A 6,796-nucleotide genomic window follows, 5' to 3' on the forward strand; every position below is an offset into this window, starting at 1 on the left:
CGCTCCTAGTGGTTCCACCGCCTGGGGGCGGGCCTGTGACCTTGGGTGAGAGGCTGCCCTCTCTGAGCCCCAGATGCCGTATTTGTAAAATGGGAGAAAGACACTTCCACCTCAGGTTATTTTAGGGCTCCGTGAAATGGGGCGCGGGGTGTCCTGGCTCTGCGCCCTGGGCTTACGACGCGCTCTGTTACTTAGGGACGGGGCAGGATAGGCCGGACTGGCCCGGGAACGCAGAAGCCACTCCAGTCCTGCCCAGGGCCTCCCGCCATCTCCCGGATACCTTTTCTATTTCCAGCGTCTGCATCCCGCTGCTCCGGACCCTGGAAATCTGCCCTGCGCCCCCTCGCCGCAGCCTCTCCTGTCGGAGGCGGCAAGGGATTCTCGGTCCCTCCCCAGGGGCTGCTGCGTCCTACTAGGCAGAGAGGACACCCACACACACCCTCCCTCGCCCCGCTTGACCCGCTTGCCTCTCTTGCCTTTCTGGGACTGTGTGCACTGGGTGCTTTAGCCAAGTCCCTTCATTTTAACTTTCTCTGACTATCTCACCTCCTGGGCGTTCCTCTACCCAAGTCGTTTACTTACTTGCTCCCAACGTTTCTTTCACCTTCTTCTCCACAGCTTCAGATTACTTATCTAGTTGGCGCTACTATTTTTTTCTCTATCAGAAAACCCAGAGCCCATCTTACTTTGTCTATCTCCACTCTTCTCCCTTGCGTGGCTTGGGTGACTTTCGGACATCATCTGTGTCCTCTGACTACTGCCTTCTGCCAGCCTCCAGCCTGGGGTGGGGGTCTGAATCAGAGTGGCTAGGACCTGCAGGATGACCCTGGAGCTTAACACCTTCTGACACCTCCCTCAGAGACCTTGTGGGAGGCCCCGCCGACCTGGACCCCCCCCTCCCCCGTCCTCAAGTCACCTTCAGCAGCCCACAGTAGCGGCCTTCCTATTGGACTCCCTGCCCTCGCCCCTGCTCACATAGAGCCGCCTCTTCAGAAGAGAAAGCCCTAGCTCCTGGCCCATGAGGCCCTGCTCAATGCGGCTGGACCTCGACCTCTGCAGGCGCATCCCTTGACACCCATCTTGCAGCCTCAGCCCTTCAAACCTCTCTCTCTCACATGAGACCCATGGAGTTTCTGGGCATCACCCACTGTTCCCCTGGGGGACATCTTCCTAGCCTCTGTCCCCACTGTCAGTTATCAAACTCCTGATCAAGGCTCCGGGTGCAGTGGCTCACGCCAGTAATCCCAGCACTTTGGGAGGCTGAGGCCCACAGGTCACCTGAGGTCAGGAGTTTGAGACCAGCCTGGTCAAATGGTGATACCCCGTCTCTACTAAAAATATTTTAAAAATTAGCTGGGCGTGGTGGCATGTGCCTGTAATCCCAGCTATTCGGGAGGCTGAGGCAGGAGAATCACTTGAACCCGGGAGGCAGAGATTGCAGGGAGCAGAGATCATGCCATTGCACTCTAGCAAGAGTGAAACACCAACTCAAACAAAAACAAAAACAAACACCTCCTGAGGCCGGGCCGGTGGCTCACACCTCTAATCCCAGCATTTTGGGAGGCAGAGGTGGGCAGATCGCTTGAGGTAGGGAGTTCAAGACCAGCCAGGGCAGCATAGTGAAACCCGGTCTCTACTAAAAATACAAAAATTAGCTGGGTGTGGTGGTGGCAGGCACCTGTAATCCCAGCTGAGGCAGGAGAATCACTTGAACCTGGGAGACAGAGGTTGCAGTGAGCCAAGATCTCGCCATTGCACTCCAGCCTGGGCAATAGAGAGAGACTCCGTCTCAAAAAAGCAAAACAACAAACAAAAAACAAAGAAAACCCTTCTGATCCAGGTCTTGGTGGGGGGCACCACCACCCCCTAGATTTCTCAGACACATGCCCTGCCTCCCCACCCCATTCCCCCACTGGGACTGGGTTGCCCTGGGCCTTTCCCTTCATACTTCCCATTGCAGGCCAGGTTGGTAGAAATCATTGATTAAGATTCTGTCTGCTGGGTGTGGTGGCTCACACCTGTAATCCCACACTTTGGGAGGCCAAGACAGGTGGATCACCTGAAGTCAGGAGTTTGAGACCAGCCTAGCCAATATGGTGAAACTCCGTCTCTACTAAAAATAGAAAAATTAGCTGGGCATGGTGGCTTATGACTGTAATCCCAGCTACTTGGGAGGCTGAGGCAGGAGAATTGCTTGAACAGAAGAGGTGGAGGTTGCAGTGAACTGACATCTAGCCATTGCCCTCCAGCTTGGGTGGCAAGAGTGAAACTCTGTCTCAAAAAAAAAAAAAAAAAAAAGATTTCGTCTACACCTACACTGTGGACTTTGAAAGGACAGGAGCCTGTCAGTCTTGTCACTCTGGTATCCTCAAAACCTGGCCGGCCCCAACACATTATTTTTTTTTTAGGATCTTAGAGGTATTTGTTTGTTTGTTTTAATTTAGAGACAGAGTCTTACTCTGTTACTTCAGGCTGGAGTGCCGTGGTGCAATCATAGCTCATTGCAGCCTCAAACTCCTCTCCCATCAGACTCCCAAGTAGCTGAGATGCCACCATGCCCAGCTAATTTTATTTATTCATTTCTCATAAAGGCAGGGTCTCACTATGCTACACAGGCTGGTCTCAAACTCCTGGGTTCAAGTGATCCTCCCACCTTGACCTCTCCTAAAGTGCTAGGATTACAGTCGTGAGCCACTGCTCCTGGTCCCAAAACATTTTTAAAATAAATAATGAACAGTGCCTTCTTGGTCTACCTCTTTGCTCTGCCAAGTTTCCCTATAGCTCCCACCCTGGCACTGCACAACTGCAGCCTCAAGTGTATGGTGGGGTGCTGTGCCAGAGAGATAGGCCACTACAGCCCAACCGACAACCATAGAGGGGATGATCGGGAACTCCGGGGCCACACACAACTTCTTCCACACCACTGACTGACCAAGCAGCCCATTATATCAGAGCCCTCACAGTAAAAATAATCTCACAGGCCAAACTCAAAAGAGATTTGAGGAGCACAGACATTTCAAAAGAAAACATAAATCAGGAACATTGTTAGAACATCTAGATTAAAAATTCAAAATTCAGCCAGGTGCAGTGGCTGAAATCTGTAATCCCAGCACTTTGGGAGGCCGAGGCAGGCAGATCACCTGAGGTCAGGAGTTCGAGACCAGCCTGGTCAATATGGTAAAACCCCATCTCTATTAAAAATACAAAAATTAGACAGCTGTAGTGGCAGGCACCTGTAATCCCAGCTACTTGGGACTGAGGTGGGAGAATCACTTGAACATAGGAGGTGGAGGTTGCAGTGAGCCGAGATTTCGCCACTGCACTCCAGCCTGGGCAACAGAGCATGACTCCATCTCAAAATAATAATAATAAATAATATTTTTAAAAAATAAAATAATTAGCTGGGCCTGGTAGCACAGGCCTATAATCCCAACTACTAGGGAGGCTGAGGCAGGAGAATTTCTTGAACCAGAGGTTTCAGTGAGGTGAGATTGAGCCACTGCACTCCAACCTGGGCGATGAAGTGAGACTCTGCCACACACACACACACAAAAAGGGCTGGGCATGATGGCTCACACCTGTAACCCCAGCACTTTGGGAGGCTGAGGTGAGCAGATCATGAGGTCAGGAGTTCAAGACCAGCCTGACCAACATGCTGAAACCCCATCTCTACTAAAAATACAAAAAAAAAAAAAAAAAAAAATCAGCCAGGAGTGGTGGCACATGCCTGTAGTCCCAGCTACCTAGAAGGCTGAGTCAGGAGAATCACTTGAACCCAGGAGACAGAGGTTGCAGTGAGCTGAGATCGAGCCACTGCACTCCAGCCTGGGCAATAGAGTGAGACTCCATCTGAAAAAAAAAAAAATTAGCCAGGTGTGGTGGCACATGTCTGTAATCCCAGCTACTCGGGAGGCTGAAGCACGAGAATCACTTAAACTTGGGAGGCAGAAGTTGTAGTGAGCTGAGATCGTGCCACTGCACTCCAACCTGGGCAATGGAGCAGGACTCTGTCTCAGAAAAAACAGAAATAAATAAAGCATATGAGGATTAACTGCTTAACGGGTATAGGGTGGGTATAGGATTTCATTTTAGGATGAAAATGTTTTGGAACTAGACAGAAGTAGTAGCTGTACAACATTGTGAATGTACTAACGGCCATTGAGTTGCTCACTTTAAGATGGTTAATTTTATGGTATATGAATTACACCTCAGTACAAATGAATTATTGGAATTATAAGGAGAAACTGATACTGAGGAGCACAGCATCAGATGTGGGAGATTTCTTTTCTATTTTTGAGACAGGGTCTCACTCTGTTGCCCAGGCTGGAGTGTAGCAGCATGATCTCAGCTCACTACAACTTCTCCTTCCTAGGCTCAAGTTCCTTCCACCTCAGTCTCCCAAGTAGCTGGGACCAAAGGCACAAGCCACCACATTTGGCTAATTAAAAAAAAATTTTTTTATCCAGAGATGAAGTCTCACTAAATTGCTCAGGTTGGTCTGGACATCCTGGGCTCAAGCAATCTTCCCGCTTCAGCCTCCCAATGTGCTGGGATTTCAGGCATCAGCCACTCTGAGCCCAACCCAAAACTTATTATTTATTTTATATTTTATTTTATTTAAGAGACACGGTTTCACTCTGTTGCCCAGGTTGGAGTGCAGTAGCACGATCCCAGCAATGCTGGTGTCTCAACCTCCTGAGTAGTTGGGATTACCTGCATATGTCACCACGCCCAGCTAATTTTTGTATTATTAGTGGAGGCAGGGTTTCACCATGTTGGCCAGGCTGACCTCAAACTCCTGACCTGAAGTGATCTGCCTGCCTTGGCCACCCAAAGTGCTGGGAATTATAGGCATGAGCCACTGCACCCGGCCTCAAAACTTACTTTAAAGTTGTCACAATTAAGACATTGTGGTATTGGTATGATGATAAACACATGGTCCAAATAAATGGAACAGCCCCAGACATATGTAGAGCCTTGCTTTATAACATAGGTGGCACTGGAGTCATTCTTTCTCCCAATTCCAAGTTCCCATGGAACGAACTTAGATCTGGCTCTGGCCCAACTGGAGAGGGAAGCAGCCAAAAAAAGAGGCCACTCGAGTGAGCAAGAGTTTCCTTTTATTTCTTTTAAAGATTTGGTGACTCTGGCTGGGCGCGATGGCTCCCACCTGTAATCCTGGCATGTTGGGAGGCCAAGGCAGGCGGATCATGAGGTCAAGAGATCGAGACCATCCTGGCCAACATGGTGAAACCCCGTCTCTACTAACAAAATACAAAAATTAGCTGGGCATGGTGGCACACGCCTGTAGTCCCAGCTACTTGGGAGGTTGATGCAGGAGAATTGCCTGAACAGAAGAGGCGGAGGTTGCAGTGAGCCGTGATCGCACCACTGCACTACAGCCTGGCACCTGGCGACACAGCGAGACTCTGTCTCGAAAAAAAAAACAATTAAAAAAAAAAAGATTTGGTGATTCTGCACCCCTCATTTAAAAAATTAGTTTTTCAGAGGACCTAATCTGAGAAATCAAATTTATTCTCCAGATAATTCCAAACAAGTTATTCTTTATTCTATAAGTAGTACCAGCTTATTTATTTATTTATTTTTTTGACGAAGTCTTGCTCTTTCGCCAGGCTGAAGTGCAGTGGCACGATCTCAGCTCCCTGCAACCTCTGTCTCCCAGATTTAAGTGATTCCCCTGCCTCAGCCTCCTGAGTAGTGGGGACTACAGGCATAGTAGCCCAGCTAATTTTTTGTATTTTAGTAGAGACGGGGTTTCACCATGGCCAAGATGGTCTCGATATCCTGACTCATGATCTGCCCGCCTCAGCTTCCCAAAGTGCTGGGATTACAGGTGTGAGCCTTGTGCCAGGCCTAGTACTAGCTTTTAAACAAACAAATTTGGCCAGGCGCAGTGGCTCACGCCTGTAATCCCAGCACTTTGGGAAGCCAAGGCGGGCAGATTGCCTGAGGTTGGGAGTTCAAGACCAATCTAACAAACAGGGAGAAACCCCATCTGTACTAAAAAGACAAAATTAGCCGGACGCGGTGGCACATGCCTGTAATTCCATCTAATCAGGAGGCTGAGGCAGAAGAATCTCTTGAAACTGGAGGCAAAAGTTACGGTGAGCCAGGATTGCACCATTGCACTCCAGCCTGGGCAACGGGAGAGAGACTCCATCTCAACAAAACAAACAAAAAACAAATTTAACCTTTCAGAGAGAAACTGGGAAGAACCCCACTCTCACACTCCACAAAGGGACTCAAACTGAACTCACTTCCTTTGTGTTCTTCTGTGGGCTCAAGCTTTTAGCTTAAGAATTTCATAAGATGCCAGCCAGGTGTGGTGGCTCACACCAGTAATCTCAGCACTTTGGGAGGCCGAGGCGGGTAGATCACAAGGTCAGAAGTTCGAGACCAGCCTGGCCAACATGGTGAAACCCCATCTCTACTAAAAATACAAAAAATTAGCCAGGTGTGGTGGTAGGCGCCTGTAGTCCCAGCTACTCAGGAGGCTGAAGTAGGAGAATCGCTTGAACCCGGGGGGTGGAGGTTGCAGTGAGCTGAGATTGCGCCACTGAACTCCAGCCTGGGTGATGGAGCAAGACTCCATCTCAAAAAAAAAATAATAATAATTTCATAAGATGCCTCTGGCCTTCCTGAGCGAGCCAAAGCTGGAGGTGAGTGGGACCCACCCACCTTGAGCAGCTGTGGCTAGACCACAGGACCCATTACTGACCAAGAGCCCACCTGCCACCACTCCCACTAGGGAGAAAGAAGGACACTTGCACCTGGC

The sequence above is a fragment of the Callithrix jacchus genome, chromosome 20, assembly GCF_049354715.1.
Source record: "Callithrix jacchus isolate 240 chromosome 20, calJac240_pri, whole genome shotgun sequence".
In the NCBI taxonomy this organism is placed as follows: Eukaryota; Metazoa; Chordata; class Mammalia; order Primates; family Cebidae; genus Callithrix; species Callithrix jacchus.